Genomic DNA, 14,812 nt, shown 5'->3' with positions numbered 1-14,812 from the left:
AATATTAGTGTTTGTAGGTTATGATGCTGCTAAGATGAAAATGTAGTGTTGGGTTTTTGATACGATTTATTAACCATCCAACCTAATAAATAACGATGATTCGAAATGATATGGCATTTTTACGTATTTGTTTTACTAATTATTTCATGTATGCACACGTTAAATGTATTTTCACATTTTGCTAAAAGTCACAGAAATTCATATTGCTAGCTTTATCAATTGTGACTTGAAGTTGACCACAGCAATAATCTTAAATAATTAACCATAGTTATAATTTATGAAATACTAGTAGAGACTTGAAAGTGCTCAAGTACATATAGCACCTACATTTATACTAATATATTAGAAGACGTGCCTAAACAAAGAACAATATCATGCAGCGCTCTTTTTAAGGGTGTTTTACTTCATGTAATTCACAACATATAGGGTTTGATCCCGAGACCTCAAGAACATATACTAAAGTCTTAAGCACTAGACCAAATAACATTTAGTATTATCATCTAAAAGTATAATATTAATAAATAAATTTTTCCTTACCAGGACATAGCCTGGACCTATAACTAATTTCATTTTAATTTACATGCACACATTCCATTTGAGGCCGATTCTTTCTAATATGTACATTTTAATTTTAGTTTATCAAAAAATGGTACCACTTCGCATCATCTTTCTCCACCGTTTCAACCCATGCATATTAACACTCATATATTCTCTCTACTCAAATATTTATTTTGGTTTTATACTTTTTTAATTTTTTATTAGTAAAGATAATTGGTCCGAAAATCAACTCCCACTAATCTACTAACCTACAGTGTACACCATCTCCGAGGTTAATTCTGAACGATACCTTGAAATTCGAATGGTAATCTACTAAACTACCACCTCTCTCTTGTACTTTTAAAAATAGCTTACACCATTCTGCCTTTTTCTCCCTAACTTTAAGGAAATTATCTTGGTTATCTCCCACAAAAAAATGTGTAAAATTTTTTTTTTAGTAACGGAGATAGTACTTATATGTATGTGAGTTGCACGATGCTTTATGGTTTTTGAGCTCTTGAACAAATGATTTTTAATATTTTAAAGATTTATCAAGATTTTGTTATTATCCTATGATCTATGTCTACCGACTCAATCCTACCCTCTATCATCGATTCAAATATTTATGATCCTAACATCCTTGTTTCTATATACATGTAACTTTGTCTCTATAGTTTAATTTAGAATTTTTGAATCTAGTATTCCCTTATTTTTAAATACGTGTAATATTTTTTGTCTACATACTATCCAATGTACTATTTTATTTCATATAATTTTTTCTTATATATATCTAAATAAAATTATAAAAGAATGATATTGTGAAATACATTTGAGATAAGGTTGGTAAATGAATAGCGATTGTGCTATGCAAATGTTGTATGTATTTAGAAATAGAAATATATATCAATCAAAATATTAGATGATAAAGATCGGAAAATGATCCATAAAGAAAAAAGACAGAATATCAAAGAAGATTATGAACTAAGAAGATCAGTATTACAAATGAAAACTCACTCTTATTGATTTTTTTGTTGAATACTACACGTTTTAGTTGAAGAGAAAATGAGCTATATTTTTAGTAAGCTAAAAATGTATCGAGTTATTTGCATCTTAGGCACTAAAATAATTTATATTGTTTTTTGTTACACCCCTGTGTTTTTTTAAAAGATTTTCCTATTTGCAATTTAATTAAATTTGTTTTTAAAAGGTCTTCCTACTTTTGTTTTCATGATTTTGTAAAAGTTGCACTTTCACGTTGTCTCTCGCACCTCCTTATTCATTTGTTTTTGTTGTTATATTGAAAAATAGGAAGATCTTTAAAAAGTGAAGGAAGTATATTATTGTTCATTGGTTATTTATGAAATTACTTTGTAAAAGTAAACTAGTATTTGGGCTCGGACATTGTCACGAGTTGGTACTGTTTTTACGAATTTGATATGCATTTTTTTCCATTTCCATTAAAATATATTAAGGAAAATTCAACATTTAAAAGGTACAAATATAATAATATGTACACTTAAAGCATGATTAAAAGTTGGTGAGATAGTGATTGTGTCATGTATTATAGCAAGATTTCACGGGTTCAAATCTTGTTGCAAACTAATTTTACTTTTGTTAATTGACATGACTTATGTACACATTGCACAATTCTAGTTGAGTAACATAGATGTCACGTGACGGGTATACATTGTTGCACATACCTTTTAATATATTTGTATAAATATCTTGCAATGAATATAGCATATGATAAAAGGAAATGATGGTTGAAGTTTGTTCATAGATACCGTGAATAACAAAAGGTGAGAACAACAGATAAAAACAAGTATGTCAGGATCGAAGTTTTACCTACTTAACAAATACAATGAACATGTCTCCGCGCAAAGATATAATCTAAAATGTTAATGACATTGATAAAAAGAAATAAAAAGATACATGCATTTGCAGCTACACGATCAGCAAGGACAGGTTTTAATTTGTCTTGATGAATTGTTTTGTTCACTAATTAAAGGTGTTCATTAAGAGCTTCAAAATCGTATCCTCTCCTGCTCTCCAAAACCACGGTTGTTTTTAACGGTTCATTTCAACTTGAATTGCAACAAAGTGGACCTACTCTATGCAACTAGATGATCACTACTATATACCAGTAATACCACTATACCAGTGTAGACAAGATGGGTTGAATCTTGAATGCGTAGGATGCAAGTTGAAGGAGGTTCATAATTCATAACTAGGGAAAGAAGATTTAATGTCAAAAGACCAACTCGACTAAAAAGGTAAAGTTGATGGTTAAAGCTCCAAGAATAATTTTCTATTCTATCACGCCCTCTCACACAAAAGTTTTTTGGGATTTAATTGTGGATGCAACGCAGGTAGAGACGAAAATTGGTCGGACTTGGACCGAATTATACATAATCGGACTTTATCCATACAAAAAGTCGGATTTTAAATCCGACCCCGTCCATACAAAAAGTCTGATTTTAAATCTGACTCCGACAATCCGAATTCAGGTCGACTTAAAATCCCAACATCCGACTCCGCCTCGATCTGACCTTTTTTTTGCCACTTCTTTTTAATAGAAAAATCTTCTATAACACAAATAATCTAATCATTACTTTTTTTTACAATCATATGAAAATCTTATATAATACAAATAATCTAATCATGACTTTTTTTTACAATCATTTCTTCAATGGAAAAATCTTCTATAATGCAATTGCATCAAAGTTAGAGCCAGACTATATATACATAATACATTAATATAAATAAAAAAGGACTAATTAATTGCCTTAAAGTCGGATTAGAAAGTCAGAATTTTAATGGGATCCGACTCCGACCCTCCTCCAACTCAGAGTCGTACATCCTAAATGGAGTAAGATTCAAATTATTTTTTGTCAGAGTCGACTTGGATTTTTTCCTTCGAATCGAAGCGGATCAAGGTTGGATCCGGACTAGATTGACATCCCTAAACACAAGTTTCCCCATACATATGCTAAATATTCCACTTAGAAAGAAGGGATATATGAGATTTGAACCTGTGACCTTTATGTTACGCTAACTCCAATACCATGTCAAAAATCAATCAAAAGTTTAAGCTGAGGGTTAAAGCCCATAAATGATTTTATACCATATCACTTGATAATCTGAAAACTTCAATATTCTCTCCAATTTTATATCATTTTTTTGCAGCAGTTTATCAATACTCGATCCATAGACGTTTGTTTTACCATGTCAAATTTCAGAACTTTGTTTTTTCTGTCCACATCTAGATCTATCATGGCCTTTTACTTATCTCAATTGAGTCCTCACAGAAGAAAATGAACTTAATTATATGGATGGATACAATCAATCTCACCATGTATGAACATAATGAATTCATGACAATATGAAGCTTGAAGCTTCCATTGTCTCTTGATTTTTCTCAAGTTTCTATTTGTTTTACTAATAAACAAACAGTGTATAGACTATAGACTTATAGGAAATCGATATTACGTCCAAGATTATGGCTGACGTGCCATGAAAAATACAGTTTGATCAATTTAAATTATTGCAAGAGTCAATGAGAGGGACAATATAAGGTCAAAGATACAACCGTACGTTTTGCAAGAAAGAAAAATCACAAGAATAACAATCAATAGTCTTTCCTTAAAGTGGCATTTGGTGATGTGGAACTCTGTAAGTGGAAGTTAATTTTAGGAAGGGTGGAACATCACCATAAAATAACTGATACTACACTTATAGATAAAATGTGTAGATGACGCTAACCAGGAACTCTGATTTATACGAGGACTTTAATCCACTAATACCATGGAGGAAAAATTCCCTATCTATAAGCTTTGCACATTTAGATTATAAAAGTACCTAGTTGTTTTATGGTGATGTATATTCTTGGATTATTGCATGTAATTAGTTTTTTATTTACAAAATTAATTAGTTTTTTTTTATATTTAGATAACACGTGATATGGCAACTTTCAATAGTTCATAACTTTCAACTGATATGGCTATTGGGTGAATTATTAATTTATTGTGAGATCTATCTCATTCATTTCTAGTAAAATGGATATTTTTAAAGGCAAAATGAGTTGCTTTTGAGTCAAACTAAGTCATTTATAAACAAAAAGTAATTGTTTATATTAATTGAGTCACTTGTATATAATAAATAAAAGTGACCTATCTAAGATAAAAGGTTGCTCTAAGTCTGAAGTATAACTTTTTACTTTAAACAACTCACTTCTACATAATGTGTTATAGACATTGGATTGTTCTCACGAAATAATTTTCCAATTTCTTTTAAATTTTTCTACATAGTAAATTATATGAATTATTGATCAATATAACCCTTTGCTTCAAGAGAGTACATATATATAAATATATAATTAATTACAATGACGATTATACAATTGATTTTTGAAACTTAGGTTAAAGTGTAAAAATATAACTGATGCAATTAAATACAGTAGTACACTGGTGTTAACTAGGGAGGTTAAAGAATCTAAGGGTTCTTTTTGATGTAAGAGTAATGAAAAGTAGGAATTTAGTATTAATATGATTTTGTATTTAAGAAAATAAAATAAAATTGTTATTTTAATTTGCCTTTAATTTTTTTTCTCAGAAGACCAATATGAATTTGTAAATTAGTTGGTTATTACATTTATATTTCAAATGAAAGTTTATGAGTTCAGATACAAACTTGAATTGACCTCACCAAACCGATTCTAGCTAAACTGTTTACTAACAGTTTTGTTCGCGTCCACCTTTAATGCAAACCCATAAAATAAAATATCTTGTTATTCATCAAATTCATAATTTGTAGGTACTTTCTTCAAGTTACTTTTTTTAGGGGACTCTTCAAATTACTTATGAACCAAGTAACCTGACTTCTTCCGCTTTCAATGAAGTAAATAAAATTTCCTCCCAAAAATAGTTGAAGTAAATAAAATTGAAGGGGATAAAATGAAGAGTGAGGGGAGGTCAAGTTGTAGGAAATACCAGGTTCCATCCAACAAACATATAGTCCGCGTATTTATGATCATTTGGTAGGCACTGGTTTTCGGCCGCTGCTTGTCCTGCAAGTGGAGTAAACATGAGACCCCCACCCTAATTCAATTCAAGTGATTGCAAACGAAATACTGACATCTATAGCAACCCCGCACAAATTCTGATCAACCAATTTACCTCTTGAAATGCACAAAAAACCAAATACAAAATCTCCAAACTCTCACATGTAGAGAGATAAAATCCAATATACGGGTAGATATAACCTAATATATGAATAGAAAAACTCTCCATTAAAAAGACAGAAGTTCATTAGAGATGTTAACATAAAAAACTAATAACGAAAGGAGAAAAAAGGCTTACCACTTGCAACGAAAGGATAAAAAACAAGAATGTTATTAGGATCTTTTGGTTTAAATCTTCTTATGATTCTGCTTTCTTCGCATTTTTTCTGTTACAACTTACAACGGTTTTCATTTATATAAGCTTAACAACTATTGTCTATTGTAACATTATAAATTATTAACATTGACTAAAAAACTTCTAGGTTTCTTTATTATTAGACTAGTAATTATGTACGCGATGTGTGTCTTACTTTTTTAGAATATAATTTATAACTTTTTTGGACATAAATGACGGTAAAATTTGAACATTATTAGACATGTTTTTTGGGCTATCTAATTTGTTAGTTAAAACTATATCACTTAACCAAATCCTTCTTTTATTATTTATTTTATTTATACTTTCTTTAAGATTTTTAAAATTAAAATTGGTGAGTGATAAAAGAATATTACGCAGATTTATTAAAGATTTCTTATATTTTTATCAACAATGTATGTTGTTTTAATTAAATCATTTCACTTTGTTAATTGATTGTATTTTCCTTTTTTTTACTACTTGATTGTGTATTGATTGATCAAATATTTGATTGATAATTTTCTTTGTTAATTTGTTATGCTATATTTGAGTTTGATTTTCTTTCATCTTTTTTTGGTAGAGTAGTTGATTTACTAAGGGGTAATTACGTAAATTTATTGGTGACACCATAGCTCTTCCCTTTCCTTATATAATAGAGATAAATCTCTCTTCATATCTCTAATGACAATAATGATTTCTCCTAACTCAAGACAAAAATGCAATGTAAATTTAGACATTAAGGGGAAATTATTGTACTTACTAATCTTTTCACAGTTTTTTGAGTGTCAAATTTAAGCTATGTTTTTTTCACCTTATTTCAGGAAGTTATTGTATAATCTTGTTATTATTAGATTAGACCAAAAGAATCAATCCACAGCTGATTAGACCTTGTTAATTCTGCATTGTAATTATTAGATATATCTGATTTCTTATTAGTAAAAATTATAAAAATTTGATTATTTCAAAACTATATGACGAGATAAATTCAACAAAATTTCGCATGAATATATTTTTCATTAGACTTAAAATATGATCACATTTAGCAGATTGTCAAACCAGACAAGACTAGTCAGACTAAAAAATTTGGAGGCGAACCTGACCATATTATAAATAATCCAACAAAATCCCATATAAAATATAATTTTACTTTAGATTAGGAAAATATAAAGCCTGAAGTTTTTTTATTGCACCATTTTGTTTTCACATTTGTTGAGAGTTGAGATGCTTCTTTGAACATCATATCTCTAGTTGTACACACGCAAAAATTATAAAAATTTAATATTCGAAATTTTTGCACTGGGACGTATCTAATAAAACTCCTACTTGACTATATTTTTATTATATATATAATGATGCAAAATAGCTTAACAAAATTGATTGATAAATAGTGTCAAAAATGGAATAATGCTATTAAAAAACAGATGAAAGGAAGTATATAGAAGTCGAATCTCCTCACAACTCACTAGTCACTACCAAAGAGAATAGAATGACATTTATCTTTATTATATAAGTGAAAGGGGAGAGGAATAAGGCGGTGTCCCCCTATAAAAACAAGTTCACAATGGAATTGAAATGGCCATATATATTAAATAATTTATTCTTCTTTCTACTTGTCATATAGTAGTATATTAAACAAGTTAACAATGGAATTGAATTTGAAATTTGAATTCAATATTAAATTAAGGAGAAGGATTTCCTCTTCTTACATATGAGGGGGAAACTTTGATAAAAAATTAAATTGATAATATAACTTGATTGACACATTCAGATAAAAGAAACTTGAATTTCATATTAATAATTATACTAATTATATTTATTTTATAACCTAAATGTGGTTATTTATTTGGTAATCTCTATTATATAAATCAAACTCTTCCACTTTATGAATGTTCAATGATTAGCTTTCATATGTTAAATGTTTAATATCCATGTGTGTTTTTCAATAAAAAAAATGTGTAAATGCAAGGTCTCGAACACGTGACCTATGAAATGAAAAGTAAGAGACATTATTGTCTAACGTTTGAAGTAAAATATGATAAAGTCTTTTGATAATATCTTGACTAAAAAAACTTAAACAAGTATATATATCTCTAACACTCGTATTACATAACTAACAAGAGATCATTGATGTCATATTCTCTTATCACAATTCCGTTCAAGCTATTATTTTCAAACTTAAACCTTTTAGATTTTTTTACGTATCACGTCATGAGGTAAACTTTTCAACTTTTTAATGGACAAAAAATACGAAAAGTGGTGAAATAAATTATAAAATTTAAGAATAATAATAACATACTTTTTATTGTAACTGATCCAATGCAATTTGTGGACTAATATACTTGTGAAATGATTAAATACTGTCTCTATATGCAAATTGCAATAGGCAATGATCAATATGCATGCCCTCTGTACTATAGCTTGTTTAGCCAGGGGGGGCCGGGTGACTCGGAGGATATAATCCTCCTATAGTCCAATTGTTATGAACCTTAGCTTTAGTAGATAGTGACGTATTAGAGCCATATACAATTATACATAGAATCATCTCAGAGAGGCTACTAATATCTACTACTCCAGTGTACTTGAGGAAAAAGTCAATATGACACTTGGATATTTTCTTATCTACGTGCACTGGAGCTTGTCTTGGCAACCAACCGTTTGAGTCTCTTAGGGGACTCAAACGGGGGTAATTTGGTCATTTTAAGCCTTGGAAATTTCACGCGTGTGTTGTTTTGGTACCAATGCTAGATTAGATTGGTACCATTGTCCGAAAATTTTGATACCAAAGTAAGGTTGCTTGGTACCAATCCTGATAACAATGTGATACCAATACCAGGTTATAATGGTACCATTGTGTAACTTTTTGAGTGTTTGAGTCTTTTTTGGACTCAAACAGTTGGTTACCAAGCCTTTCTCATGTGGACTGTATTACCTAGTTGAATTGAGCTCAAGTTTGAGGTTACTACTTTACTCAACTTGAATAGCTCGTGGCACTTTAAGATTTGGAGCTTTTGCAACCCAATTTGAGTTTGTAAAGTATGTTAAAAAAAAAATCATAATAAGATTTTTGCTACTGTATCTTTGAACTTCTTACTAGTATTGTCAATAGGTTTATCGTTAGTCTTTACTTTTTAGCAAACCCTATAATACGTAACGGTAAAGAGTTTACGAATATTTAAGCTTGTTCTTGAGTTTTTCAAGTTGAATTTAGTTATGCTTGAGTCAAAGAATTTCAACTCAAATAGTTCATGATTCAGTCCAACTCATTAGCACCTTATCTCTATCATGAAACACTTACTTTCTCTCTTCGATCCACATGTTACTATCTCCATTTTCTAATAGACTTAGGTTTCGTTCTTTTGGACTGAATTAGACTGAACTGAAATTAATTGAAATGAAATAATAATAATAATAATTAATATTAATATTAATTATTATAATAATTATTAATAATAATAATACTATAATGAAAATAATAATACTTATATTAATGATGATAATAATTATTAATAATAATAATACTATAATAAAAATAATAATGATACATAATATAATAATAATAAATAAATAAAATAATAATAATTAATATGATGATGATGATAATTATAATTATAATAATAATAATAAAATAATAATAATAGTAATAATAATAATAATAATAATAATAACTAAATTGAACTAAAATGAACAGAAATTAACTAAACTAAAAATAAGTCCAAAAGAACGGGCCTTAGGGCTTGTTCTCTTCGGCATAAAACAGTTGAACTGAACTGAACTTATTAGAGCTGAACTGAACTGAACTGAATTGAACTGAACTGAACTTATTGGAGCTGAATTGAACTGAACTGAACTTATTGGAGCTGAACTGAACTGAAATGAACTGAATTGAATTGAATTGAATTAAATTAAATTAAATTAAACTGAATGTAATAAATATATAAATAATATTTTAAACAATAATAATATGAATATTAAATAATAATTATAATGATAAGTAATACTCCCTCCGTTTCCTAAAGATCTTCCCACTTACTGTTCCTACAGATACCAAGGAAAATCAAGTTGTGTGGGGCATGGTGTGAGTAAAGTAAGAGAGAGAAAGGGGTTAAGATAAATAAACAAATAAAAATGAGTTAAAGTAGGAGAGAGAAAGGGAGTAAAATTGAATTAATAATGTAATGTGGACCATATGATAGTGACATGAGAGGGTAAATAGGAAAATTTGTTTTGCCAAATAAGGAATAAAGCAAAAGAGGGAAGATCTTTTGGAAACACCCTTAAACGGAAAGAGGGAAGATCTTTAGGAAACGGAGGGAGTAATAATGAATAATAATAATAGTATTTTAGATATTTTTAAATGATAGTTATAAATAAATAATATTAATAATCATAAATTAATAATAATAATAATTAATGATAATTAATAATTATTATTTTATATTATTTGTATTAATATATTAATACTTGATGATGATATATAATAACAATAATATTTAAGAAGTAAATTAATATTACTATTTTAATAATTAGATTTAATAATATAAAAATATTTAGTAATAAAAATAATGATTGGGTTGGAACGCGAAAATTACATCATAAACCGTCTTGACGCAATTTGATTGGTTTATGGGCTAAAAAAAGTGGGTTTATTTGTGCTTTGACCTAAACCATGTTCTTCCTAATAATAATAGTAATAATAACGAGTAAAGCTATAATAAACAAAATAATATATAGAAACAACAACAACAACAACAACAACAATAATAATAATAATAAAAATAATAATAATAATAATAATAATAATAATAATAATAATAATAATAATAATAATAATAATAATAATAATAAAGTTCTCAATGGCTTCAAAGGCATTTGACTTATGTTTCATCAGATGCACCCATGTTACTCTGTTGTAATCATCAACTATATATAGTTATAAAGTATCTTTGATTGCGCTTAGTTGCAATCTTATATGGTCCCCATATATCTATATGGATCAGTTCAAACTGTTGTGATGCTCTTGATTCACTCAAGCTAAATGGCACTTTAGTGAATCTTGCAAGAGGACAAGTGATGCATATGTCACGCACTTTGTTCATTTTTAAATCCAGCAAGACCCTTGATCTTGTTGAGTCTCTTCACTGGAGTATGCCCCAACCTCTAGTGCCATAAAGTGGTGCTGCTGATGCTAGGAACATCAGTTATGGTGGCTGGCACTTTCACTATCTCCACTGGCATTCATTACAAGGTTCTCTTGACTATTCTGCAACCTATCCTCCTTCTTCACACCTTGTTTTTTCCATTCATCCACTATCTCACTCAGGGGTTTGTCAACCAAGTAATACAGCCCATGCATGGCCTTTCCTACTCCCAGCACTCTTTTACTCTTCTTGTCATGTATGATACAAAATTCAGAGTAAAAATCTACTTTGCAATCTTCATCTCTTGCAAGATTCTGAACAGATAGAAGATTGTGCATGCTTGAATGTGGGAATGTAAAGCACATTTTCAAGCCTTAGCTCACACTTCAACACAGCTTCACTACTATGGGTAATCATAGTAGTTTCACCAGTAGGTAGGTTTACCTTTTGCTCTTTCTTCATCTGAGTTGGATTCTTTAACATGCTCAAGGACCCAGTCATGTGATCTGAGGCCCCTGACTCAATTATCCACTCAGATTTCACACAGTCAGCCAGGTTGCAGCTCACCATACCTGCATAAGTGTAGTTCATTTCCTTTTTTGTGTCTGATCCATGGTTCCTACAGGGAGTTGGCAGCATTCTCATGAGTTGCTCAAGCTGTTGTGGTGTAATACTTGCACTACTAGGTGCATTTGAGCTGCTCTCCATGTTGCTTCTTACATGAGCATCACTTCTTCCACCTCTATTATGTCTTCCACCTCTGCTCCATGTACCTCCGATCTATTGGTGTTCCATGGCTCCTTTGCCTTCTCCTTTCCATCTCTTCCAGACCTAGGATGTCTACTTGGATACCCCATAATTCTCCAGCATTTTTCCTTAGTTTGTCCTATTTTACCACACTCTCCATAACTCATTTCAATACACTTACTCAACATAGTTGTAGCCTTTTTTTCTTCCTTCACTGGCTTCAGAACTTCTTTTTAATTTGACTTTCTTCTTGATGAAGATAGCTACATGCTACATCTACTGATTCAATAGATGACTTCTTTAATTTGAACAATGTAGGCTTCCTCTAGCCCATTAAGAAGTTGGAACAACCTTTGCTCTTCTTGTTGTTCATTCATGGCTTTGACAAATGCATTGATTTCATTTGTCATGGTAATTATAGGAGGTAAGTTGTTCAATGACTCGAGCTATTCCCATAACCCTCTCATTTCTGTGTAATAGATTGTTATGCTTCTCTCACCTTGCTTGGTTTCATATAGTTGTTTACACAGCTCATACTTGACCCATTGGTCAGTTCATACCTTTTTTCAAGCTGTTTCCACATCTCACATGAGCTATTCAAGAACATAATAGATTTTTTAATAGGCTCACTAACATTCCGTATAATCTAAGATATTACCATGTTATTGCAAGTGTCCCAAAGCCTCCTGCTTTACACTGTCAGTTCCATCTCTTTCTACAGTCCCAGTCACAAACCCCAATTTTCTTTTTGAGGCCAGACCTATTTCAAGAGACCTCTTGCAGGATCTATAGTTCATGGAACCCAGAAGTTTTTCTACATTTATTGAATTACTCCCATTTGAAGGATGTAAATACAAGGGACTAGAGCTATCTATTCCAGGGACCATTTTCTTATGCAACTAATTCAACACAATGAACTGATAGGTATTTGCTCACACACCAAGTACGCAGAGAGCGCAAATAAAGATACAATTTTTGCTAAAGAAATAAAATTTCATGTATACTACTTACATAATGGATTCAGTGTTTGAAGAGAACACACGAACTTGGTTGCTCTGATATCATGATGACATTCATAATGTCACAAAAAACCTTCAATGAAACAGTGTATTGTTCACTCTCAAACTCAAGTGATTTCTCATTCATTCCTTGCACCAAAAACATGCCTTTATATATAGGCGGCACAATGTGGATCTCTAGGTCATTAATATTAGTGTCCTCGCACAATGAGACACATAAACATTCAACATTTAGCTAACAGACAAAATAGACATGGACCACAGTAGCCTACATTCAGCAGCATGAGTTAAATGGGCCTAGGTATATACAACTCCTTTTAACAATTGAGGACAGTCGTAGTCCTGGATGCGCATTAGTGATGTAATCTCGACTCCGTATAGGTCGGGTTTTACAAGATGATTTCTTAAAGGAACGGGTTATATATGGATTGAATATGTAAGCGATTTTGTGAAAGGTTCTTTCAAGTCGTATTTTCGAATAATATGTACTCTGAAAGTTTGAAAATTTTACACCGAATTCGAAAGAGATTCAAAAGAAACTTGTCCGAAGTTATCGATCAAAAAGTTCGCTTGAGTCTATATCTATACATAAAGTAAAGGTTATTGTGCTTGAATTATATGAATTAGTTTTGCTGCTAGATGTTTAGTGATAGATAAGCGAAGATCATTTGAAGAGACGGTAAGAATGTTGTCCTCAATATAGTGCAAAATATAAGCAAAGATTTGAGCCAAAACCATAAATAAACGAAGAGTGATAATTAGATAAGCTTTGAGAAAAGCCATTTGTAGAATGTATAATTAGCAAAATGTTGATACCAAGCACTAGGAGCTTGTTTGAGACCGAAAAGAGACTTTTTCAATAGACAAATGTGATCAGGAAAAGTAGGATCTTTAAAATCCAATGATTGATGCATATACACTGTCTTTAGATTACCATGGTGAAAAGCATTTTCGACCTCGAGCTAAGATGATGGATAAGCCGTGATTTTTGCCAAAGCAATACTCGACAAAACGCGAATTGCGGTCGGTTTGATGGTTGAGCTAAAGGTTTCAGCACAATAACCTCCTGTTTTTTAGACTTGCAGTCACCTACAAGACAGGTTTTGGGCTGCTCAAAAGAAACGTCGGATTGCTTTTTATGCTTAAAAATCCACACATACTGAATAATGTAAACAAGATATGGATGGGGTACTAAATTCAATTGTCATGGCCTTTTTGCAATTAGGATCATAGATTGCATGCAATGACGGGGTGGAGAGATATGAATAGTATAATTAGACCTCTTGTGGTACTTAAAAATACCATTTGTACAATATATAAAACCTCCTAATGGTATAATTAGACCTCTTTTGGTACTTGAAACTACCATGTGTACTATAACATCTTCTAATAATGGTACCGGGATGTTTTTTTTTTGATAATGAGGGAATTGCATTAATTAAAAGGAAGTACAGTTTAATGCTAATACAACCCTACAAATATAAAGGAAATTAAACTGAGCGATACATGCTCCTACATAAGTATTACACAAGCATACAGAATTTAACCAAGGATAAAACTGCATGATCAGGAGAGCCGAGTTGATAGGTAACTGAATTAGAATTCTTCTGCTAGGATGTTGCAGGCATGTCTTTATTTTCTTTCAGATAGTGCGAGTTTGACTATCTCATTGCAAAGGCTTTTGTTTTGAAATACGTTTTTGGAAAAGAAGTCCCCAACAAGTCGATAAAGGAAGACTCATAAACTAACTTAATTAGAATTTTGGGAAGTGATGTGAACATTTTAGGGACTTATAAAATGTAGATTTTTCTATCACGACTTTATAATTGGCCAATGAACGAACAAAAATTGAGCTCAATGGTGAAGGTACAAATATGATAATAAATCAAATTCGTCTATTGTTGGCATCTACTTAACATGATCTATATTCGACTTTTATACAAAAAACAACAATAAGTAA

The sequence above is a fragment of the Beta vulgaris genome, chromosome 6 (genome assembly GCF_026745355.1).
Source record: "Beta vulgaris subsp. vulgaris cultivar EL10 chromosome 6, EL10.2, whole genome shotgun sequence".
Classification (NCBI taxonomy): Eukaryota; Viridiplantae; Streptophyta; class Magnoliopsida; order Caryophyllales; family Amaranthaceae; genus Beta; species Beta vulgaris.
Note: the sequence above shows the minus strand (reverse complement) of the source record.